Genomic DNA, 26,751 nt, shown 5'->3' with positions numbered 1-26,751 from the left:
TCAGGGCAAGCCCACACCTTATCTATGGTAACAAGGATGCAATATGTCCCATCTGGACAGTAACAGTGAGGAAACAGATCAAGGAATGAGTACCTTTGTTTTACCATTTGTAGTTATGAAAGATCCATTGTAGTCACGGGATTGGTAATGTAAGCCAATATCAAAGAACCAATGGCAGGAAGCCTGAGTGCCGAGTTTGTACCAGGGAGTAGATTGGGAGTTGACAAAACTACGTGAAGGACTACACTAGAAAGCCTCAATGTAGAACTTTAAAATCATTGCCTGACAAGTAAGCCAGAATCACTGGTGTCGATAGATCTGAATCACTGTAGCTTGGCAACAGAGGTCAGGGAGCTGATGGGTACATAGAACATAGAACAGTACAGTATAGAACAGGCCCTTCAGCCCATGATGTTGTGCCGACCATTGATCCTCATGTATGCACCCTCAAATTTCTGTGACCATATGCACGGCCAGCAGTCTCTTAAATGTCCCCAATGACCTTGCTTCCACAACTGCTGCTGGCAACGCATTCCATGCTCTCACAACTCTCTGTGTAAAGAACCCGCCTCTGACATCCCCTCTATACTTTCCTCCAACCAGCTTAGCCATTTCTGCCCTGGGAAATAGTCTCTGGCTATTGACTCTATCTATGCCTCTCATTATCTTGTATACCTCAATTAGGTCCCCTCTCCTCCTCCTTTTCTCCAATGAAAAAAGTCCGAGCTCAGTCAACCTCTCTTCATAAGATAAGTCCTCCAGTCCAGGCAGCATCCTGGTAAACCTCCTCTGAACCCTCTCCAAAGCATCCACATCTTTCCTATAATAGGGCGACCCGAACTGGATGCAGTATTTCAAGTGCGGTCTAACCAAAGTTTTATAGAGCTGCAACAAAATCTCACGACTCTTAAACTCAATCCCCCTGTTAATGAAAGCCAAAACACCATATGCTTTCTTAACAACCCTGTTGACTTGGGTGGCCGTTTTAAGGGATCTATGTAACTGCACACCAAGATCCCTCTGTTCTTCCACATTGCCAAGAATCCTATCCTTAATCCTGTACTCAGCTTTCAAATTCGACCTTCCAAAATGCATCACCTTGCATTTATCTAGGTTGAACTCCATCTGTCACCTCTCAGCCCATCTCTGCATCTTGTCAGTGTCCCGCTGCAGCCTACAACAGCCCTCTATACTGTCAATGACACCTCTAACCTTTGTGTCGTCTGCAAACTTGTTGACCCATCTTCAATCCCCTCATCCAAAGTCATTAATAAAAATTGCAAACAGTAGAGGCCCAAGGACAGAGCCCTGTGGAACACCACTCACCACTGACTTCCAGGCAGAATATTTTCCTTCTACTACTACTCGCTGTCTTCTGTTGGCCAGCCAATTCTGTATCCGGACAGCTAAGTTCCCCTGTATCCCATTCCTCCTGACCTTCTGAATGAGTCTACCATGGAGAACCTTATCAAATGCCTTGCTGAAGTCCATAAACACCACATCCACAGCTCGACCCTAATCAACTTTTCTAGTCACATCCTCAAAGAATTCGATAAGATTTGTGAGGCATGACCTGCCCCTCACAAAGCCCTGTTGCCTGCATTTAATCAAGCCATGCTCTTCCAGATGGTCATAAATCCTATCCCTCAGAATCCTTTCTAACACCTTGCAGACTACAGACGTGAGACTGACTGGTGTGTAATTGCTGGGGATTTCCCTATTTCCTTTCTTGAAGAGAGGAATTACATTTGCCTCTCTCCAGTCCTCAGGTATGACTCCAACGGAGAGCGAGGATGCAAAGATCTTCGCAAGTGGCAAAGTAATTGCATTTCTCGTTTCCCAAAGCATCTGGTCCAGGCCTGGCGATTTGTCAATCTTAATGTTTGACAAAATTTTCAGCACATCAGCTTCCTCTATCTCTATCCATTTCAGCATGCACACCTGCTCTTCAAAGGTTTCATTCGCTACAAAGTTCGTTTCTTTTGTAAAGACAGAAGCAAAAAACTCATTTAGGGCTTCCCCTACCTCCTCAGACTCCACACACAAATTCCCTATGCTATCCCTGATCGGCCCTACTCTTTCTTTGACCATTCTCTTATTCCTCACATAAGTGTAAAATACCTTTGTGAATTCCTCACATAAGTGTAAAATGCCTTTATGGCATTTCTGGGTAGATGATGAAATCCTGGGATAACATAAGAAAAGAAGGATAAAGTAACAATAATTATAATTAAATCTTACTCTCAAGGTCAATAACAAGGGGGCATAATGTTACAGTGAAAGGCAGGAGGCTTAGAGGGGATTTGATGAAAAATGTTTTCAGTCAGAGGGCACTGAAGGTCTGGAATGCTGTTCCCTGGGGAGTAGTTGAAGGGGGAATCCTCACAACCTTTTAAGGAGTACTTGAAGTGTCATTATATTCAAAGCTATGGACCTAATGCTGGAAAGCAGGACTAGGGTCATAATATAATTCTGGTGGTACAGACCTGAAGGGCTGAAGGTCCCCTCTCTATTATATAAGACCATAAGACATTGGAGCAGAAATTAGGCCATTCAGTCCATCGAGTCTGTTCTGCCATTCAATCATGGCTGATAAGTTTCTCAACCCTATTCTTCCGCTTCCTCACTGTAACGCTTGACCCCTTGACAAGCAAGAACCCGTCTATCTCAATCTTAAATACACCTGGCCTCCCCAGCCTTCTGTGGCAATGAATTCCATAGATTCCCCACTCTCTGGCTGAAGACGTTTCTCCTTATCTCCTTTCTGAAGTCTTCCCTTTACTCTAAGGCTATACCCTCAGGTCCTATTCTCTCCTACCAATGGAAACATCTTACCAATATCCACTCTGTCCAGGCCATTCAGTATTCTGTAAATTTCAATTAGATCACCCCTCATGCTTTCAAACTCCACTGAATATAAATCTAGAGTCCTCAAAAATTCCTCATACATTAATATTTTCATTCCTGGGACCATTCTCGTGAACCTTCTCTGAACACACTCCAGGACCAGTACATCTTTCCTGAGATATGGGGCCCAAAACTGCACACAATACTCCAAATGTGGTCTGATCAGAGCCTTATAGAGCCTCAGAAGTACATCCCTGCATTTCAAAATGAGTGCCATTATTTGCCTTTCTAACGACTGACTCAACCTGCAAGTTTATCTTGAGAATCAAGAGAATCCTGGACGAGAACTCCCAAGTTTCTTTGCACTTCAGACTTCTGAATTTTCTCCCCATTTAGAAAATAGTCTGTGCCTCTATTCTTCCAACCAAAGTGCATGACCTCACACTTTCCCACATTGTCCTCCATCTGCCATTTCTTTGCTCACTCTCTTAACCTGTCCAAATCCTTCTGCAATCCTCAATGCTGTCTGTCCCTTTACCTATCTTTGTATTGTCTGCAAACTTTGCTAGAAAACATTCTGTTCCTTTATCTAGATAGTTAATGTATAAGGCAAAAAGTTGTGGTTCCAACACTGAGCCTTGAGGAACACCACTTGTCATCAGCTCCATCCTGAGAAAGACCCTTCTATTTGCACTCTCTGCTTTCTGCCAGACAGCCAAGATTCTATCTATGCTCATGCTAGCACCGTGCCTCTAACAACATGGTCCATATCTTACTCAGCAACTTCCAGTACGGCACCTTGTCTAAGGCTATCTTGAAGTCCAAGTAGATAACATCTATTGGCTCTCCTTAGTCTAAGCTGCTCATTACTTCCTCAAAGATTTCGAGTAGATTTATTAGGCATGGCCTCCCCTCAATGAAACCATAGCTGATTTTGCCCTGTTTTACTGTACACGTTCAAGTATTCAGAAATCTCATTCTTCACAATGGATTCCAGGATCTTACCCATGACTGAAGTTAGACTGATCTGTCTGTAATGCTCGATCTTTTGCCTTACTCCCCTTTTAAACAGGGGTGTCACACATTAGCAATTTTCCAGTCCTCTGTTATATGTTTCTATAATACCTGGAATTCTGTAGGTGAATCTACAACCTATCAAAACGCAGAAAAAAGTTGACAATGGATTCAGAAACAAGCCCAGGAATTTCAGAAAACAATTAGTCAAAATTACCTTGGAAGCACCACGGTAGCCCAGAATGTAGTTGGAAAAGTCAGAAGGAATAACAAACTTGTGGTTGTGTGTGTCAGTCTCTGCTGATGTATTTAATGAAATTGTTCTCTTTGCGATATTTGTGTTTTCAAGCTCTTGAATAGTTTAACAGATGTGAAATACTTCTAAACAAACTATTCCTCCCTTTAAAGGCCCAAGCTGTTCTTTTCAGTCTTCACATGGGATAAAGGCATTCATTTTGTATACACAACATTTGTGTGTTTGAATTTGAATTTATAACTTTGGATTAAAGGGGAAGCAGAATTCATTTGAAAAATTTTGCTTCAGTAATTCTAAATTAGGTTGGACTGATCTTGGGTTAAAAAGCCTCCTGCATTGAAGATTTCCTGGTTCTTGCACCAGTTCTCAAAAGACCAAGCAGAATTCATTTTAATTTTGAATGTTACTAATTGGCACTTATTAAAAACAAACATTTTTGGTGATCTGAATGCCAAAGGAAGGAAAGCAAATGGAGAAGTTTGCGATGACCTGATGATTAACCTAAAATCCTACCTGTTCTAGGGCTGAGAAGAATTAATTAGATTTCGAATTGAAGTTACTGAGTAAGAGAGACTTTCAATATGATTTTAAAGTCAAAACACATTGACACAATTATGAATTAATTTCTACTCATTTCTAAATTCAAATCTTTCAGACCAGAGTTAAAGGAGAAACAATTCAAATGGGATCATGTACTGGGGAATACAGTACAGTAGAAATTCGATTATCCAACTGAGATGGGTGGGGAGTATTTTGTTTGGATAATCAATCTGATGGTAAACAAGCAGTAAGTTATGAATGCCGATTATCCAAACCTGTCTCTGTTTCCGGCAATGCACACCATAATGCTGCTTAACCGATAACTGATCCATCATAAACAAGCGATAATTTGATTGCTGGTTAACATAGAACACAGAACATTACAGCGTAGTACAGGCCCTTCGGCCCTCGATGTTGCACCGCCCTATGAAACCAATCTGAAGCCCATCGATGCAAAACTATTCCGATCTCGTCCATATGCCTATCCAATGGCCATTTAAATGCGTGTAAAGTCGGCGAGTCTACTACTGTTGCAGGCAGTGCGTTCCATGCTCCTACTACTCTCTGAGTAAAGGAACTACCTCTGACATCTGTCCTATATCTATCACCCCTCAATTTAAAGCTAAGTCCCCTTGTGCTAGCCATCACCATCCGAGGTAAAAGGCTCTCACTGTCCACCCTATCTAACCCTCTGATTATCTTATATGTCTCAATTAAGTCACCTTTCAATCTTCTTCTCTCTAACAAAAACAGCCTCAAGTCCCTCAACCTTTCCTTGTAAGACCTTCCCTCCATATCAGGCAACATCCTAGTAAATCTCCTCTGAACCCTTTCCAAAGCTTCCACATCCTTCCTGTAATACGGTGACCAGAACTGCACACAATACTCCAAATGCTGCCGCACCAGAGTTTTGTACAGCTGCAGCATGACCTCATGGTTTCAAAACTCGATCCCTCTACTAATAAAAGCTAGCAAACTGTATGCCTTCTTGATAGCCCTATCAACCTAGCTCGCAACTTTGAGGGATCTATGGACACTGAGATCTCTCTGCTCATCTAAACTACCAAGAATCTTACCATCCACCCAGTACTCTGCATTCGTCTTACGCCTTCCAAAGTTAATCAACTCACACTAATCTGCATTAAACTCATTTGCCACCTCTCAGCCCAGCTCTGCATCATTTCTATGTCTCTCTGTAACCCACAACATCTTTCAGCATTATCCACAACTGTACCAACCTGAGTGTTGTCAGCAAATTTACTAGCCCACCTTTCTATGCCCTCATCCAGGTCATTTATAAAAATGACAAACAGCAGTGGACCCAAAACAGATCCTTGCAATACATCATTAGTAACTGAACTCCAGGATGAACGTTTCCCATCAACCACCACTCTCTGTCTTCTTTCAGCTAACCAATTTCTGATCCAAACCGCTAAATCACCCTCAATCCATGCCTCCGTATTTTGTGCAGTTCCCTACCATGGGGAACTTTATCAAATGCCTTACTGAAATCAATATACATCACATCAATGGCTTTACCCTCATCTACCTGTTTGGTCACCTATTCAAAGAGGATTTCTCAGTTATCTGGCAATGCACGCCATAATGCCATTTAACTGATAACTGAATGCTGAATTGCCAAATGCCATTTTTACGGGAACTTGAGATCTTGTTCAGATAATTCAAAATTTGGATAACTGATGTTCAGATAATCAAGGCTGTACTGTACAGGGAGTACAATGGAGCACTCAGGCCCACTGGCTGCTGACAGGGAGTTGTTTGTGTGGCCAAATGACTTTCACTTTAACAAACTGGCTTGTACAATGTTTGGTCTGAGATAATGATTTTAAAAGCTAATTTAAATTCACAGAACTTACAGCAATAGTCAAGCCCCTAAAGTAAAGGGATGCATATCAATATATACATGAATAGCAGGTATGCATTTGGAGTGTGCATGATTATATGATCACCTTGAGGCAAGTGAGGACATATATTACCTTATAGGGAATTCATATACATCATGAAAAGATATGTACAAATCTCACAGGACAGCATTACAGCTAAAGGAAGATGTGATAGTTAAAGTTAATGTTCACCAGAAGATCATTATCCCAGTTCAGCAGGGAATTATATGGACAGGCTAACCGGACAGTTAACTATGTTCAGGTACCTAAGAATTTAAATAGAGCAGCCAGGATAGAGGCACCTGATAAGAGTTAGAGATGTTCGACATTCTGAACAAAGTACAGATTAACAGACATCTGACTTACTAAGTACAACTGGATCCCTTGCACTGGATGTAATGACGTTTAAAGGGTACTTGAGGTACTAAGAACTGCATTAGAGTAGATTTGAAAAACTGCAGAGTGCCCGAGAGTAAACATAGCTAATAGATGGGATAATTGGGAAGAATTGGATTGGGGCCAGGAGGGGTCCATCATGAACTTCATTTTGGAGAAACAGTCCAGAAGTAATGATGGAAGGATCAAAAGAAGATTGAGGGATAGAAACACTGGTTGCAGTTTTAATTGTGTAAAGGGGAAAAGGAGAAATTTGTTGCACCTTGGTTGGCTCTGCTGCACAGGGGAGGAGTAAAAAGTGTTGGAATGCAATTGTCTTAGGGGATTCAATTGTAAGGGGAATAGACAGATATTTCTGTGGCTGCAAACAAGTATCCACAATGTTACTGAAAACAATAAATGCTGGAGATCAAAGCGTATCAGGAAGCATCTATGAAGAGTCAGCAAGCTGACATTTCCAGTCTAGATGACTCTTCATCATGTTATGTTGCCTCCTTAGTGTGAGGGTCCAGGATGTCTCAGAGTGGCTACAGGACTTTCTGGAGGGGGTTCCAAAGAGAGTGAATTGAAGTGGCTGAAGTTTGGTATCTGTGATTCTGGGGACCACTGGAAGAGGCTGAGATGGATTGCCCAGTTGGCAATTTTGGCTGAAGCCTGAGGCAAATACTTCAACCTTATCTTTTGCACTGATGTCTTGGACTATTCCACCATTGAGGATGGGGATATTTGTGAAGCCTCCACCTTCAGTGTGCTGTTTAATTTTCCACCCCCATTCACAACTATATGTGATAGGACTGTAGAGCTTAGATCTGATCTGTTGATTGTGGGATCACTTAGCTCTGTCTATCACTTGCTGTTTATATTGTTTGCACGCACGTAGTCTTGGTAGATTTACCAGGCTGACACCTTATCTGCAGGTATGCCTGGTGCTGCTCCTGGCAAGTCATCCTACACTCTTCATTGAACCAGGATTAATGCTGTGCCTTGATGCTAATGGTTGAATGGGGCTATGCCATGCCATGATGTTTCAAATTGTGTTGGAGTACATTTCTGCTGCTGTTGATGTTCCACAACACTTCATGGATGCTCATTCTTGAGTTGCTGAGGTCTGTTTGAAGTCTGTCCCATTTAACACAGTGATAGCATTGTACAACATAATGGAGGGCGTTCTCAATGTGAACTCAGGACTTTGTCACCACAAGGACTGTGCAGCAGGCACTCTTACTGATGCTGCCATGGATAGATGCATCTACAGCTAGCAGTTTGGTGAAGTTGAGATCAAATATGTTTTTCCCTCTTGTTGCTTCCCTCACCACCTGCTGTTGACCCAGTATAGCAGCTATATCCTTTGGGACCAGATCAGGTCAATCAGTAATCCTGTTGCCCAGTCATTCTTGGTGGACAGTCAAATCCCCAGAGTACATTCTGCACCTTTGGCACCCTCAATGCTTCCTCCAAATGTTCAATGTGGAGGAGCACAGAGTCATCAGCTGAGGGAGGACAGTACGTGGTAATCAGCAGGAGGTTTCCTTTCTCATGTTTCACCTAATGTGTTCTTAATAATAGTTCATGTGGTCCAGAATCAATGTTGAAGACTCTCAGGGCACCTCCCTCCCAAGTGTATATCACTGTGCCACCATCTCTACTGGGCCTGTCCTGGTGGTGGGACAGGACATATCCAGGGATGCTGATAATGGTGTGATTCCCTATTCAGGAAGGGAGAGAGACAAAAGGCAGGAAACTATAGGCCAGTTAGTCCAACATCTGTCATTGAGAAACTACTTGTGTCTGTTATAAGGAAGAAACAAACAGCTTGACATTTAGGAAAGTCTAACACATTCAAATAGAAGCAATGTGGTCTTGTGATAGGCAAATCATGTTTGACAAATTTGCAAGAGTTATTTGAGGGTACAAAAAGCAGCATGATAAGGAATCTGAAAGGGGATATGGAGAGAGTGAGTGGGCAAAATCTTAACAGCTAGAGTTTAACACATTCAAGTATGAAGTCATGCCCTTTAATAGGAAAAATCAAGAGGCAGACTTATTTAAATAGAGAGAGAGACTAAAAAAAAGCAGCATAAGTGAGTATGGGTATTCTTGTGCATAAAAGACACAATGTCAGCGTACAGGTGCAGCTAAGGAATTTTGGCCTTTCTTGTTCAAGGATTAGGGCTTAGAAATCGGGAAGTCTTGCTGTAACTATGCAGAGTTTTGGTAAAGCCACACCTGGAGTACAGTGCAGGTGTTCCCTGTATTTTAAAAAGGATATACTAGCATTGCAGGCAATCTAAAAGAGAGTTGCCTGGTTTGTTCCAGGAATGAAGGGCATGGCGTATGAAAACAGTTCAGACCCATATTCATTACAGTTTAGAAGAATGAGTATGAATCCGATTGAAACTTACAAGATTCTGAGGGGTTTTGACAGTATAGCTATTGAGAAGATGTTTCCACTAGTGGTGGAGCCTTGAACTGGGGACATAGATATGCAAGAAGAGGACATGTTTAAAACTGAGGTGAGAAGGAGCTTATTTTCCCTAATGTTGCGAATGTCTTGAATTCTCCAACCTAGGAAGTTATGGAGGCCAGATCACCGTAAGAGAAGATAGATAGAAACATTAAGGAATTGAGCGTTATGATGAACTGCTACGAAGGAGAAGTTGAGGCCTGATGCAGAGCATTCGGGAGAATTACAGACACATAATTCTAATGTAGGCCAAAGAGATGTATTGTTAGGGGAAATTGCTAAATGTGGATCAGGGGATACTTGGCATGAAAGGTAAGCTGCTGCAGCTTGAGCCCAGCCTGTCTGTGAGACAGAGTCATATCAAAAATTGAATCAAGAGGAATCAAGATTGGGGGAGGAAGGGACAGAAAGTCATTTGACGTTATGATTAAGGAAAGATGTGATCAGGAATAAGGTGGAAAGATCTAACTAAAGACGAAGCAGCTGATCGGTTGAACTTTTTGAAATTGTACAACATTTTTGTCATTTATAAGTTGACTCTTTAACCTTGCATTGGTAGACCCCTTATGATTACTCACAAGTAGGAATTCTCCTTGCATGTTCATCCCTAATGGTTATTATTCACTTTGACAAAACATCCAACTTGTCACATATTTTTCAGCATCCCAGTGCTGACGGTGCTCCAGTCCTATGGTTTGGGCTTGGACATTGAGTAGAGGTGACTTCATTTGATCCCAATGTGATGGAATTAAGTTGGTGTGTGAAGATTTTCCAGATTGTTTGTGAGGTTTTTCTTTTTGATCAGGCAGTTTCGGGTCTGAGTCTCTTCTTCAATGAGTACACAAATCTCAGAGACTGTATGCCTGGCTAATTGCAGTCTCCTGTCACACTGATATTCTGACATATTTGAGTATCTTATTTTTTAGCAGTGTCCACAATGATGAGAGTATGGTCATTGCTTAGTCGACTGCCCTGTGAAAGTTTCTATTGCCCCAATGTACAGGAATTCTGCCCACTGATCTCTGGGCCTATTGAGCACTCCTCTTACAGATACAGCTTGTTCTGAGCCCACTCCTATTGAATGGTGTAGTCATAACTGGCTTCCTGCTGTGTTGCACGTCCTCCTCCATTGTATGTTCCATAGCCATTGCATAATTTTAGCCCCCCAACTGAAATTTCTTTTCTTGGTAATCCTGTAAATTCTTAAACAGGGTACGTAGTGTAAATGGATATTTCAAATGGATCAATCAGTATAGCAATGATAAACCATCCACGTTGTATATTTCTCCAAACTATGGCAGGTGTATTGTGAAAATTGTGTTCATAATTCATTGTTTTAGAATAAAACTTTAAGTTTTAAGATTTAGTTTTAACTGTAATTAAATGGATGGATAGAGGTTATTTGATTCAGAAGCTGATGCGCATCACAATTATTACAAGCTAAGTTTATACTCTGAAAAGGAGTTTATCTTACAAGTTCAGCATTGATAACAAATTAACTTCAACAATTAATAATCCATTGCTACGCTTGTCGTGGAGTCAAGATTAGAGTGGTGCTGGAAAAGCACAGCAGGTCAGGAAGCATCCGAGGCCAGTAACATTGACATTTCTTCATTCCTTCAATTCTTCATTCCTGATGAAGGGCTTTTGCCCGAAACGTCAATTTTCCTGCTCCTCGGATGCTGCCTGACCTGCTGTGCTTTTCCAGCACCACTCTAATCTAGACTCTGATTTCCAGCATCTGCAGTCCTCACTTTTGCCTTATAGTGGAGTCAGAAAATCTGATGAAATTATTTTATTCTTAGCAAATTAAGTAATTCATACGGGTTGCTGAAACAAAAAGTTCTGTTGAAGGTAAAATAACCAACTTGCATCCCACTGTGAATAATTCCAAAGCATGCCATATTGCCATAGAGATGTGATTCGGGGTGGAAACATGATTCAAAGGATATTTTGTTTAATTTATTTGTGTGTTTGCTGAAAGAATTATGCATTTCAGTTTGATTTCATAAAGTAAAGGGATTTGGTCCAGCTTGAAGCAATGTGAAAGATACCTGCACTTGTCCTCACAGAGCCTCATGGCAGAATGCAGTCAGTGGAGTTAGCTCAGAGAAGGCAGTTGAGTATCTATATGAAGGCAGTTGAGTATCTGTTGGTAACCTGAGAAAGGCGCTGAGGGACCAATGGTTCTGAAGAACAGGAGGCTTGTGTAGCCAAAAAGCTAATGAAAGAACCTCCATTGAATCTTAACTCAGATGATAGCCACTAAGGGAATTAAAGTAAGTTCTTGGGAGCTGTGGCATATGTTTGGGTTGGTCCCAAAAGAAGTGAAGTGATGAAAAAGGGACAAGATTGTTATAATTATTCTTGAAAGGAATAAAATGTAAAACAAGTTCATAGCTTACATAGTAACAAACAGTGTTTAAAAATGTTCACTTTGATTAATTCTTTTTGATTTGTAATAAGGTTTGTTTTTATTTAAAATGTGAAATCTTGAAACCTAGTTCTGTTGGTTAGTTACCACTGTGTCCAGGTTTTATGTTTAAACACTACCAGTCCCTTACAGGACCATAAAAGGAGTCCTGTGAAATTGCCAACTAAACGAACAATAGAGTAGTGGTTTTCTGTGCTTGGAATGGGTCAAATGAATTGCAACTGTTTCTTCAAGTTCTGTAATTCATATTGACCATCTGACTGGCAAAATAAGTGCTAAGCCCAAGAGTCCAGGAATGCAATCCATCTTTAAAAAATATCATGCATCTTCTCAAAGAATTGACAGTCAACCCATTTTATAAGATTGATATCTGTGGTTTTATGTTGAAATGAATTACAAAACATTGTCCAAGAGATGAACTTGGCAGTCAATAGCATCCATAATTTAATTAGCTCAAGGTTCCCCATATCAACACCAATATTTACATTGACTTTTCCCTCTGTACCGTGCAACCATTACAATGAAATCCCAATGAATTGAATCCCAGGATATCTGCCAACAAATCTGTATTAAGCAGACTTTGAGATAGCATATGAGGCCCCTTTATAACCCCATTGCTTATGACTGTGATTAATGTTGAAAATTCCCAAATGAAAACTCAGTAAAACAGTAAGTGTGTGAAAATGTCCTTATTATTCAATTTGTTCACACCTTATAATGGCCTGACCTTGTAAAATGCATTGAAAAATGTCTGGAGTTAGGTCTAGAAAACCTAAGTAATCTTTTACAGCATAAGGTGCTCATTTTGGAAGAATTACAATACAATCAAAATACAATTTTCAGTGTTTTCATGCTGCAGTGCAAAATCCTGGAATATCACTAGTCTTTGCTATTCCCATTTCTGGCAGGATTGGACCAGACTTGGGAACATTCTTTGCTTAAACAGACTGAGCTGAAAATGTGTTGCTGGAAAAGCACAGCAGGTTAGGCAGCATCCAAGGAGCAGGAAAATCGACATTTCGGGCATGAGCCCTTCTTCATGCTCCTTGGATGCTGCCTGACCTGCTGTGCTTTTCCAGCAACACATTTTCAGCTCTGATCTCCAGCATCTGCAGTCCTCACTTTCTCCTTAAACAGACTTAAGCCACTTTCACAGTTTCTATAAAGTCAGGATAGGCAGCCATTCTCACTCTCTTTCTTACGACAGAGATTGTCTTTTTGTCGGATTGTCCCATAATGTTTGCCTTCACAAACTCAATAGTGGAATTTTCCATTGGTTTGCAATGTCTACTTTTCACTTCATGCCATAGTTTTTGACTTGCTTGATTAACTTCACCTTCTCTTCCAACAACACAACTTTTAACTTTCTCGCAGATATAGCCACACTGATAGGCTTTACATGTCAGGGAGATCTTAGTATCCCATGCTGTCTTGCCCAGTGCTTTATGATGAAATACTCATGTGTAGCTTAAATCTGCTCTGCTCTCACAGTCAGCTGACAAGCTTACAGAAGTTCACCAAAGCCAGAATTTCAGCTTATCATGGGCTTTATCCTATTGGATGTGCTATTCTGCTGACAGGAATAATTGACTGCATCAACAGGAATGGAGTTTTGTATCTTCCGAAATTGATGCGTTGCAATTTCACTATAATTGGGAAAGCGAAGAATTCAGACGGGGAGATTTGCCCTCTCCCTCAACCTCACCACAGTCAGTTGCCCTCTGAGTGAGACACAAGGCATTTCCCACCACTTCTGGCTCAACCCAAATAGATCAGGATATTGCGACGGAGGTTCATGGTGGCACACAGCATGTGTGTATGCGGAACGGACCAATAATCAGAGGGTGACCTGAAATGGCCTATCCCGTTGATTAGTCAGACATTTTATAAAGTTGGAGCATAAAAGTCCATTCAATATATTCACTGGCTGTTACTCACGAAGAACATTTATACAGCTGCAGGAGGAGCTCATTACTCATGTTGCTTCAAGGACTGCAAACCCACTTTGCACATGAGGTAATTTAGAATTAACTCATAAGCTTCAAAATCTGTGGAAATGTTGTGGGTATGTTTATAAAGGTGGTGAATTTTGGATTTAGCAGGAAATATCATTGCCTCCTCACAGTGGGGTGAAGGGATGGGACAGAAAATTTGGTGACCTGTCAACAAAAAGGCTGCTATAAGCACTGGTGAGGAGGGAGAGATATGGCTGTGAGTGGTGAGAGGGAGGGGGGCAGGAGGAGATATGGCTGTTGTTGATCTGGGCCAGCAACAGGACAGGGTGATGGAGCAAGAAGATATAATTTGACAGAGGGTTTATATAGATCTTTTGTCACAAGAGTCATGGAAATCTACAGTATAGAAAAAAGCCCTGCAGCCTATTACATCCTTGCTGGTCAGAAACAACTACCTAGCTATTTTTATCTTATTTTACTGCACTTAGCCGAAAGCCATCTAAATACTTCTTAAATGTTATGAGGAGTTTCTGCCTCTCCCACCCTTAAAGGCAGTGAGTTTCAGATTCCTACCACAATCTGGGTAAAAATGTTTTTCCTCACATCCCCCCCAAAACCTTCTGCCCCTTCATTTAAATCTATGTTGCCTGGTCTTCCATCAAGGAGAAAAGTTTCTTCCTGTCTACCCTGTCTATGCCCCTCAGAATTTTATGTATCCCACTCATGTCCCCTGTCAATTTCCTCTACTTCAAGTAAACAAAACCCAGTCTGTCCACTCTCTCTCCATAATTGGCAACATCCTGGTAAATCTCCTCTTAACCCTCCTCCTACAATATGGATTCCAGAACTGCACACAATATCCCAACTGTAGCCAACATTTCATACAGTTTCAGCATATCCCTGCTGCTAAACTCTATGCTTTAACTGATAACAGGCAAGTATACTATATGTCTTCTTAACCACTTTATCCAATTGTCCTGATACCTTGGGGGTTGGTGGACATGCACTCCAAGGTCCCTCTGACCCTCAATGCTTCCTGTGATCCTACCATTCATCATCTTTCCCTTGCCTTGTTTGTCCTGCCCAAGTACAGCACCTCACTTTCATCCAGATTACATTCCATTTGCCACTGATCAGCCCTTCCAACCACCCCATCTATATCTTGTTGTAGTCTAAGGCTTTCATCCTCACTATTTACTATCCCACCAATTTTGTATCATCTGCAAACTTACTGATTAACTCTTGATATTCAAGCTTATATTAATCACAAATAGCAAGGGCCCCAATACTAACCTCTGTGGGACACCACTGGATATAGACTTTCCATTGGGAAAAAACCTCTCAACCTTCACCCTCTGCACTCCGCCAATTGTGGATCCCATTTGCCAAGTTTTCTTGGATGCCATAGACACTTCCCATCCGAAGAGCCTTATCAAAAGCCTTGCTGAAGTCCAAGTAGACTACCTTGAATGAATTGCTCTCATCCACACACACCTGGTCATCTCTTTGAAAAATTCAATCAGGTTGGTCAGACGTGACTTTCTCTTAACAAAATAATGCTGACTGTTCTTGATTAAATCTTGCCTCTCCAAATGCAGATTAATTCTGTCCCTCAGAATTGTATCTAATAGTTTCCCCACAACTGAGCTCAAAATGACTGATTTGTAGTTTCCTGGTTTATCCCTTGCTTACATCTGGAATAATGGTACCACATTAGCTGTCCTCCAGTCCTCTGGCACTCAGGCTATGGTCAGAAAGGGACTGAAAATGTTTGCAAGCACTGGTGCTATTTGCTCCCTTTCCTCATGCAATAGCCCGACATACATTTCAACTGGCCCTGAGGTTTATCTACTTTCAAGCCTGCCAGACAACTCAGAACCTCTGTGTATATTTTCAGTACATCACAGACTTCTCCCAGATTTCTACACTAATATCATCCCTCTCACTAGTGAATACTGACCCAAAAGTATTCATTCAGAACCCTATCTACATCTTCAGGCTTAACCCACACATTATCACTGTTGTTACTTAATTGGCCCTAGTCTTTCCCTTGCCCTTTTACCCTTGATGTATCTGAAAAACAACTTAGGATCTTCCTTCGTTTTACCTCCCAGGTTCCTTTCATATCCCTTTAACTCCCTTTTAAGTTCCCTCTTGCACATTTTACACTCCTCTGGAGCTTCTGCTGTTTTGACTCATTGATATCTGCCATAAGCTTCCTTTTTTTTCTTAATCCAAGGCTGTTCATCTCTTGATAGCCAAGATTTGCAGAATTCGACGATCCCACACTTTTTCTTTAACGTAACATATTGGCCCTGTACTCTCCATATTTCCTCCTTGAATGCACCTCACTGTTCTAAGACAGATTTACCTGACAGTATCTGCTCCCAGTCTACTCTGGCCAAGCCATACTGCTCAGCTCCTTGGCAGAGACAGGAGCTGTTTGGCTAAACCTATGCCCAAGCTGGACTGGTGAGCATGCTTATCAGCCTTCTGCCAACTGCTGCCCCATCAAGGACCTCATCCGACTTCCCTGTAATACACTCACCTACAAGCTGAACCTCAGTTGCACTGGCATATTAACTATGCCAGTCCACAGATGCCCAATGACTCATTATGTGTATATCCAAAGACTGTACTTGTTCTAAGCTGCATATTGTTCCAATTTCTGAACTGCTAACTGTGAGTGTTGTTATAATCCCAACTGATGTTATTACTGGACAAGTAAATTCCTCAACTGAAATCAGGTTGGATAGATCATATTCTGCTTTTCTTTATTAATTGAAGTGGCTTTTCATTGAAACACAAGCATGCAAAGCTGGTTCTTCCATATTTTGCAAAAGAAAGGAAGGTAAATAGAACATAGTGAGCTATTTACATATTTTTCATATATACCTCAGAATTAGACATTTCCTACCCCTGATTTGCTCAATCTGTATGGCTCCTACAAAGAGCCAGTATAGCAGCAGCACCATTTCAGCTCCTCATCAATAGGGGCAAAATGGTTTTAAAAGAAGCAGGTTGGCTGAGGTCAGCAGGTTCTACTTGAAAGTATAAGCCCAACAATTGGGTAAATAAGCAAGTAACATTAACTTTGTGCTTCTTGCCTCATTGACAAGGGCCAGATTCCTAGGTCAGGAACAGATTTTTACCCTCAGTCGTTTTGTAAGAACAGGAGCACTGCTGGCATCGTCAAGGTAATACTAGTTCTCGTTAAATTATTTTTTGGAATGATGAAGTACTTTGAGGAAGTTGGATCTTGACATCCAGATATGCTAAAAAGGTTGAAGCATGTATAAGTTCTGAAATATTGGACTTTGCTTATGTGTCATTTTTAAATAAGTATAGCGATAATATAAAGACTGGCTGGCACAGTGGCTAAAAGAGTAGTGTGTTTTTCAGAATAAAGCAAACAGCATGATTTCAATTTTCCTTCAGTCTAGGTATGTTTGGAACCTTGCCTCGTTCCTTGCCCCTGTTTGATGCAGAATGATGTCACTCAAAATGAAATTGCAATGAATTAAAATTGGATAACCTGGAACTCTGGTTATATCAAAGTTGTCAGCCATTCCAACCAGTGAACATGAAACCCAATAAAAAGAATGCCCTGTTTCAGTCAAAGACCTGGATGCTCCAAATTAGTCAAACTCATGCACCAACCAATCCAAATGTACTTAGATCACTCTACAGCATAATATCAGGGGCAAGCCATCACTTCATGTGGAAATTGAAGTGTGAAAAATGATAAATAAGGCCAGTGACCCGAAAGAGTCCAATATACACTCACCTTCCTGTTTCCTGCGCTGGAGCCACATAATTTGTGGAAATGCTGTTGGTTTTTATACCACAAATCAGAAGCACAAAGAAAATGTTTGACTGTATGGATGACATGGAAGGAGCATATCGTATTCATTTGAATGCACCACGTTAAGCAGAAAATAATTACTGAATTTTTCCACAGGTAACTCCCAATAATTTCAATGTCTTTTATTGTACACACTCAGGCCATTGTAAGGTGTGAGCAAATTGAAAAAAAAACACTTTTCACAGAGTTATTGTGTCACTGTGCTTTGCTTTTTTTTCAACATAAAGCACTTTTGTAGGCAAAGCTGGCTTGCACAGTGACCTCCTTAGCTTTCTCAAAGCTCTGTTTAACATAAAGTTGTGGGTGGACTCCTGCAATTTCATTTATCATGATTTCACTGTCATCAACTCTCTGTCTCTAATAGAGATACAGTCCCTGATAGACAATAGCTAATTATTTACTACCTCCACAGGTAATACAACATTAATATTTAAATGATTTGTTCTGTGGCTTCTTGCTCATACCCATGAAAAGTATGTATACAGGAAATCAGCAGTTGTGAAAGTGAAGAATAAATACCATTGGAGAGTGAGAGTTTTCAAACTAAATGCCATTTTCATCATAAACGGCATAATTATCTAATGTACATGCCTTATATTTATCATTCACATTGTTACATACAAGCAGTAAAAATAACCATGCAAAATCATTGTTAAGAAAAATGAAAAGCCCATTAATTAAATAGTGGACACCATGATGTATATTATTTTCACCTTGTACTATAGCACGTTTGATCATTTGAGTAAATATATGGCATCGATGGCAGGTTTATAAGCTGGAAAATTAAATAATTTACATTGTTAAAAAATGTTTACTTCCGTTTAGTGGCGTCAGTGGAAGCAGAATGCAGAAACTTTATTGCAATACGGAGATATCTATTTCTTTGAAAGATACCATCTGCACTGCTTTAGAAATAAATCTGTCATCTCAATAGAGGATAATTCATTGAACAAATTACATATACCTCGGCATAAATGTACTTCTGTTCTCTTGCACATTTTAAAATTCAATGAATTATTTCTTAGTTTATCTCTCTCTCTCTTTAAACTGTGCTGCAATGTGGGGCATGTTCATAATTCTCAGTCATAAAAGCAGAACAGAATGTAAACAGTTTATCTTGCATTCTGTGATGTGCATTTTATATTGTAAATACTAATGTTACAGTTGCTGCTCTGTATTTCAATCAACTTTTACTTATGATATAAAGCAGATTGATTGCTGAAACATGTAAACAGAAAATGCAGTATATGTTGTATGAATATTGACAGCAGCTGAAGTCAGTGACTATAAACTATTGACTTGGAGGCTGCAAAAAATGACCAAAATTGAGTTACAACACAAAACAAAAATCCCTTGGACTGTAACAAATGTATTTTTTTACTGTAAAACTGAATTCTGAAGGTGAAAGAGTTACTGTATGTAGGGAAATTGTTTGTTTTGGTGTCAGTTTGTAATCATGTTTAATGATACTAGTGGGAGCAATGGGATTGAAATCACTGGCCACTTATAAAAAATTCCTAATGTATGCTATTGGAACAATGAATATGAGCCTCTATGGAATGGAGGAAGTGTACTTTAATTTTGCAACCTCTCCCAACTATTGATCATTGCAAACCCTGCTGCCTTTACAGTTTTTTGTTCTTGTCGATACTTCTTCTTTGTTGAGAATTTAAAATTTAATTTCAAGTCCCAGGATGTAAATAGATAAAGAAGTATTGGAACCATCGAGCTGTACAACAATCATCTCCTGCAAATCTGAAATTGTAAACCAAGCATTTAAAAGACCTGCCAACTCTTGGGAATTAACTGCAATAATCCCGATTTCTCAGTCAAGCTCACACTACTCAGTAGCACATTGCTTTGTGAAACCCAGAATCTTAGTGAAGTTGCCTCTCACAGGGATTTCCATTTTGCTGCGTTACTCATTGTATCATTATGTGATTGTCTGAAACTCTCGGGCAGTTTCCATTGATGTCAGACAGATTCAGGTTCACCATATGACATTGGTTAGTACACAGACTATGACTCTAACTCTGAGGATTCCCTTCCTCTCTTCAGGCTCTTAGAACACAGAATGTTAGTTTTGACTTCAAGGCCAAGCAATGCAATTAAAGCTACAATGCTCTATAATGATTATGACTCCTTTCCCCTACCTGACTATCTCCTTCAGCTGACATTACTCCAAATTTACTTTAATACTTTAAATATTGGAATTCATCAACACCAGAACTTCATACCTTAATGTTCTGATTTCGGCCACGCAGTTTCAGTTTGCACTGTGGACATGTTCCTCCGCACGTGTAAAGCAATCACTCCCTCTCTCTGCATCAACATTGATGAGGTAGAGAGAGTTTAGATACTCACTAATTTATATTCGTGAGGAAGAGAAAATGTTGGGCTATGGTCAGAGATCAGTTGAGTGGAACAAATTGGATAGCCATGATTGTATCCGGATAATAGATATAAGTTTTAAAATGATTTTTGCAAAGCATTTCAGATGCAGTAATGTAGTTATTCTTGGAAAGACCCCATACCTGTTAAACATAAATAAATCATTGATAAGGGTTATAAATCAACCATCAATTTATATTGGATTATGTCTTGAAAAAAAATTACCTCATGATTTTTATACTAAAGGTCTTAATTTTTAAGAGTTTATCTTTTGATTTATGAGACTGAGGAGTTGACATGTCTGTTTAAGGCATCATGATGATGTCAGGATTGCATCAGTCATGAGTAGAAAGAAATGGATCTCACTGTAATTATCTTTGATCATATGTTGGATAGTTCCAACAGGGTAGCCAGAAATAGCACATGATCATACCTGTATTTTAAGACCTGTAATTTCTAATTCTTGCTTTAATTATTTTTTTTTGTACCTTATAATTCTGTCTTTCTACATCTCTTCAATGCTTTGATTTGTGCATTTTCTATCTTTGATACCTTGATACCATTGTATTTGTGCCCAACTTATTTTTCCTGACAATTTTATTCTTCCTCTCATGCAGGCTGCTTTTCTGAGTTACTGAAGACGTAACCCAGCTATAGGCAGAGTCTGTCAGGAAAGAGTAAATCAGACTAACTTGAATTGTGGTAATCTAAAAGCTGCTATTGATTTTCTTTCCTCCATAATGTATTAATTCTAGCTTTAATTTTGTTATTTAGGGAAATATGATTTGATTTTAATGAAACAAGCACTCAACTTGTGAACTGAGACTGACCCTAAAGCACCGCATGGCTTAATGACTTCTGTTTAATGAGGGAAATTGATTGGAAATGTACCATCACGTTATGATAGATTATACGTCTTAGCCCTGGGTGTTCGGGTAATGGCCCTCCCTCCAAGAAAAGGCTTGGGCAAATGTGAATTTTTAACTTCAATGTTCGCAACAATACGGGGTGGAAGGAAATCAAGTTGGTGCTGATTTATACAATCAAAGACTAACTTACATTTGCTGTTCCATCAAGTGAAACTAATTACATATACAAATAAGAGAAAATTTTAAGATAATAAGACAGTTAAGATGATTTTGATAGCCAAACTGACAAAAACCTTGTTAGTAAGGAAAATAGATTATTATTTAAAGATCTTGATAAGATTATATTTTCCATAAATGAGTGCACGGAAATTTTACCAGAATGTTGGCTGGTCTGGAGGATTTCAGTTATGAGGAGAGGTTGGATAAACTCAGATTGTTTTCACTGGAAAGAAGGGGGATGAGTAACGACCTGATAGAAGTCTACAAAGTTATGAGAGGCACAGATAGGGTGGATAGTCAGAGACTTTTTCTCAGGATGGAAAGGTCAACTACAAGAGAGCACATGTCCTCAATAGGGGGAGGAAGGTTCAGGGGAGAAATACGGAGAAAATTTTTCACACAGAGGGCGAGTGCCTGGAGTGCACTGCCAGTGGAAATGTTGGAAGCAGGCACATTAGCACCATTTAAGGCATATCTTGATAGACACATGAATGGGAGGCAAAAAGAGGGATAGAAACTGTGAATGGACAGCAAGTGATGGTTCTAAATAAGGATTAGGAATCAGCTCAGGCTTGGTGGGCCGAAGGACCTGTTCCTGTGCTGTATTGTATTATGTTGTATTTTGTTATGGGCTAAGCCAGACTACTCAAAATATTCTTAAGCAAGCAGCCACAGACCATAACTTGGCAATTTGTTTCGGTAAGTGTACAGTGAAAATTACCCCAGATTAAGTTATCTAGGTTGACTACTAGATTTTAAAACAGACAAAAACTTTATTCACAAAATTACACAATGAAACACAAAGAACAGAAAAAAGAGCCCCTTCAGAATTCAACCTATCCAAACAAGACTTCAAGATGCTGTTCCAAATATACACAACAGTCCCAATGAGCATACTCCCTTTAAAAACCAGTAACAATGGAACACATGCTTACAGGTTGAAGTTAAAGGGCAGAAAGAGAGAAAGAGTTTCCACACAGCTCCCTGTTGAACTTACAACCACCTCAAAGCTGAAATAAAACTGCTCAGCTAGCTCAGCTAAAGAGCTGACCACTCCGCTTTCATTATACAGATCACTTCTAAAACATGACCACTTTGGTTTGAAGTCTCATCTGTTTACATTTAAACAGAAGGCCTCCCAAATCCTTTTCATCTCCGTACCAAACCAGTCTGATTGGAGCCTGACCTGGTTTATTGCCCCTCTGAAAAAAAATCAAAGACAGAATGCCCTTGAGCCAAGGAACAGCTTTTAGAAAAAAAGGGACTAGCTTTTTGACAATTTCTGCTTCTGAGAAAATGGAAATGAAGATGAATACATCTTCACCTCTGTCAATCAATAGCAATGTTGCAAATTTACCCGTTCGCCATTCCTAAAGACACATTATAAGTAACAGATGTGAATAAAGGACAATAATATTGTGTGGCTTGTGAAAATTTGACTTTTTATTAAGGAAATCAAGTTCAGAAATGTAAAGAAAAAAATGACAAACTGTAATGTGGTTTGGATTCAGAGAATTTGATCAACCTGACTACTGAATTGAGAACTGTGGCATATTTGAATCATCTATCAGCATTTATTTAAATGTATCCCGTGGTATAATTAAATGTGGTAACAGCTTCATAAAATTGTGAATGCCAACCTTATATTGATAGATATGTTTAATGAGCCTGTTCAGAGATGTTTTTTACATACCTCAGGAGCAGGTGGGTTTAGAACCTGAACCTCCTGGCTCAGGAGTAGACACTACCACAGTACCACAAGAGCTCAACCTTGTATTTCTATACCCCGATTGGTCTTGAGGAACCGCTGGAATCAATAAACCAATAGTTGCATCAATAAATACCATGATGAATGTCAATGACGTTTAAAAAGAAATCATAGTGTTCAAATTAGGCTGTATTGTATATATATTAATCCCCTTCAAGAAAAGTCTACATCAAGATTTTTAATATGTGATCTCTAAAGGTGCAGGTCAGACACGAGATTTTACCTATGTAAATGTTCACTTTTCCAAAAATGTTTAATTTATTTTGTGGAGAATGTAACAAATTATAAAGTGAATTGTTTGGAATTGGATAGTACTATGCAATTAACCAAACAGGCATCAATCTTGCTTTTATATTAGTACAAAAATGGATGCATCTTTACCCCAATTAAACATCAGAAAAAATACAGCCCTGGCTTACTTTTGAGGAGTGTTTACATCAGTGTCAATGCCACATAAAAAATTTTGACAACAGATCATATTAATTAATTGCTTAAGGATGCATCAGGGAGGATTGCATGGTGTTCTTGGTGTCTGTAAGAACTATTCCCCTGAATGTCACTGTTCTAAGCTTACTTTTGGACTCCTCTTCATTCAGGGCCTCTGATCATTCCTGAAAAATGCCTTTCTTCTCCGAAACTGTGGCATAATTAACTGAATATGTCATCAACTCCTGAATTGTATGTTGCATAATGTTTTAACTGATTTTGGCCGGATGCAATTGGCTACTTTTTTTATATTTAGTTTATACTCAGCTAGCAATTTAGACGAGATTTCTACATGATGACGCTAAATGATTATTAACTGAAAACAGGAAAATGAAGTTGTTTCACTGAAAATACATTTCTACTCTGCTCAATTTTAAAACTTTGCTAAATAGCTTATTGTATGAGCGGGTGAATTACAAATTGAAATTCAGCCAGTTGATATGGTGATGTCATAGGTACTTGTGCAATTTCAAGTTGACAAGAAGCAGTGACTGTCTCTGTTTCATGACCTTTTGCATTTATTATTCTGCATTATCTGTTAAATTAACATCTTATTGGCCTTTGAAGTTTCTAATCTTTATTGGCTCCAGTATCACACAAAAATAACTTAACTAAACCATGCAGATACTTTAAAAAAGAAATAAATAACTCAAACTCTACCAATGAAAATAAGCAGAAGCCATTAAAAGCCAAGAACTAACAGGTGCAAAAATGATAACAATGAGAAACTATCACAAAGCCAAGTAACCAAGTTATTTAATATACATTCTGAATATGTTTGGAGACCATTTTGATGTTCAGGTGACTGATGTACAGTTCCCTAAATGTTAAATCTATGGCATATTGATAATTTAAAATCCTTCTTAATGACATCATTAAACTTGTCCATAGTTTTCTTTTAGGAATAACTACAATTTTCATTCACACAAACCTGATTCTTTCTTTGGGATTGGGACTTGGCTTTCGTTCATTTTTGGAGAGATCCATATTTCCTGCGCTTTCCTTCTGATGTCTTATGATGTGTAAAATCATAAATTCTTGCCTTGAGGTTAAAAAACAACAATATTTTATTTCTGTCTGCTGCAATAAATATAAGCAACACAATGTATTTCTTAACAGCCTCCAGATCAAAGGAAGTCAGCCTGTAGAAGTTCCTATAGTTCATTCCTCTGCTTTCTGTTTTCATTTTTTTATTTATATTCCCTTACTTCTCAGCTGGGATACGAAGGAAATTTCAAGTCCCCAACTGCTGCCTTTTCTGAAATACTCCAGAATCCGGAATATCTACAAGATTCTAATTCCATTTCTATTCTATCTAGTGTATCCAGGTTGGCTTCAGACCACAGATTAAAAATATAGTCCTCTACTGCTATTTCTCAATTTACTACAACTTATCTTCCTATGCTGGAATGTCTAGGTGAGATTTGACCCAGAAATGCTTCTCTGTATGACAATTAATATTTTCCATGAGTAGCTGTGGAATAAAATCACAGACCCAGACCTGATGGAACAGTGGTAACCTGCATCTGTGTTGTAAATTTGGGGAAAAACCTTCACAATTATTTCTGAGATTGCTGATCAGATCTTGCAACTATCAGGCAGCTCACGAGATACAAGTGAGGCTCCTCTCACTTTGAGGGAGGAGGTTTCACCTCCAAGAGTTGCTGGCTAATTGGAGGGTTGGTAGCGCCACCTAGAGCAGTCTGCATTGCTGGAACTCCCTCAACCTGAAGAAGCAATGCGAATGTAGTCCTCAGAGGAAGGTAGATGGTGTTGGGAGTACTGGGGCTTGAGAATGACTATTGCCAGATCCTCCTTGAATAAGAGTGCCCAATTTGGTGCACATTCCCAAAGCCTGCAAAAGGACAACTGCAACAGGAAGAGAGGCTCAGCCAGTCCTAAAGTGGCCATGTAAGGGATAGGCTTCTGGGTGGGATGGCCATTTGCCACTTCCTTTGTGCCAATAACATTCTACCAATGGCATGTAGATGCAATAAACTCCCTCGTCACTACACCCCAAACCCACTCACCATTTCCTCTCAGCGCACTCCTTGAGTTCTCAAAATCTTACCAATAGTTTTATAGCACAGAATCTGGAGTTCTGAAAGACACATCAATTTAATTCCATTTCCTATCCTTTGGATTTTTTTTTATTTTAAGAAAATACATCCATGTGAATGTAAAACTGCAATGATTTCTTGTCACTAATGTCTCATACTTTAACAACCTTCTCACCTCCACCTTTGCTCCTTTGGTGATTTTCATTCCCATTCCATTCTGGCATTGCACTTCAGAAAGAGTGTCAAGGCATAGGAAAGTAATTGGATAGTTCTTTTAAAGAACCAGCACAGGTATGATGGATCAAATGGTTTTCTTCTATGCTGGATCATTCAATGTAAAGAGCTTTTTCCTGCTGATCTCATTGAAACTATTCAGAATTTTTAAAATCTCATCAAATTTCTTCTTACCTTTCTATTCCTATTAAGAAATGCCCCAACTTCTTCAGTCTTTTCTCACAGCTAAGGTCTCTCTTGTGTATGTCATTATCTTCATGAATCTCTTGAACGCCTTGCCAATCTCCCTAAAGCACTGGAAACAGCACTCTAGCTCACTGGCTAAGCTAGCATTTATTGCCCATCCCTAATTGCCCAGAGGGCAGTTAAGAGTCACATGTCTGCCAGACCAGGTAAGGTTGGCAACTTCCTTCCCTGATGGACATTAGTGATGCAGATGAGTTTTTCCAACAATCAATTTATGGTCATAATTAGACTCTTAGTTGCAGATTTTTATTGAATTCAAATTCTACTGTTTGCTATTACAGGATTCGAACCCAGGCCCCCAGAACATTATCTGGATCTCTAGCTTAACAGTGTAGCGATAATACCACTAGGCCATCATATGCCCATGATATTGCCTCTTTGGTTTTATACTTTAATCCATTGTTTTTAAGGCTTGAAATAACATAATTCTTTTTATAACAACTTTGTTATTCAGTTCTCGGGTTGCAAGGTGATTCAATGGTTAGCACTGCTGCCTTACAGCATCAGGGACCCAAGTTCAATTCCAGCCTCGTACTGTGCATGAAGTTTGCACCTTCTCCCCCTGTCTGCGTGGGTATCCTCCAGGTGTACCGGTTTCCTCCCATAGTCCAAAGTTGTGCAGGTTAGGTGGATTAGGCAAGGGAACTGCAGAGTTACATTTATAGGATAGTAGAAATGGGTCTGGTGTGGTGCTCTTTGGAGGGTTGGTGTGGACTTGATGGGCCAAATGGCCTGCTTACACACTGTAGGGATTCCATGATTCTTTGTCTGAAGACAAGTCCAAACCAAAATGCCACTATCCC

At 39.7% G+C, this 26,751-nt stretch overlaps 1 protein-coding gene across 1 annotated transcript in view; it reads left to right on the top strand.

Annotated features, from left to right (window-relative positions):
* Positions 1 to 26,751, top strand: part of LOC140496165 (uncharacterized) — a 549,133-nt gene that overhangs the window by 390,485 nt on the left and 131,897 nt on the right. The window lies entirely within an intron of this gene.

Source organism: Chiloscyllium punctatum, chromosome 26, assembly GCF_047496795.1.
Source record: "Chiloscyllium punctatum isolate Juve2018m chromosome 26, sChiPun1.3, whole genome shotgun sequence".
Taxonomy (NCBI): Eukaryota; Metazoa; Chordata; class Chondrichthyes; order Orectolobiformes; family Hemiscylliidae; genus Chiloscyllium; species Chiloscyllium punctatum.
Note: the sequence above shows the minus strand (reverse complement) of the source record. Positions and strands in the feature narration are given on the sequence as shown.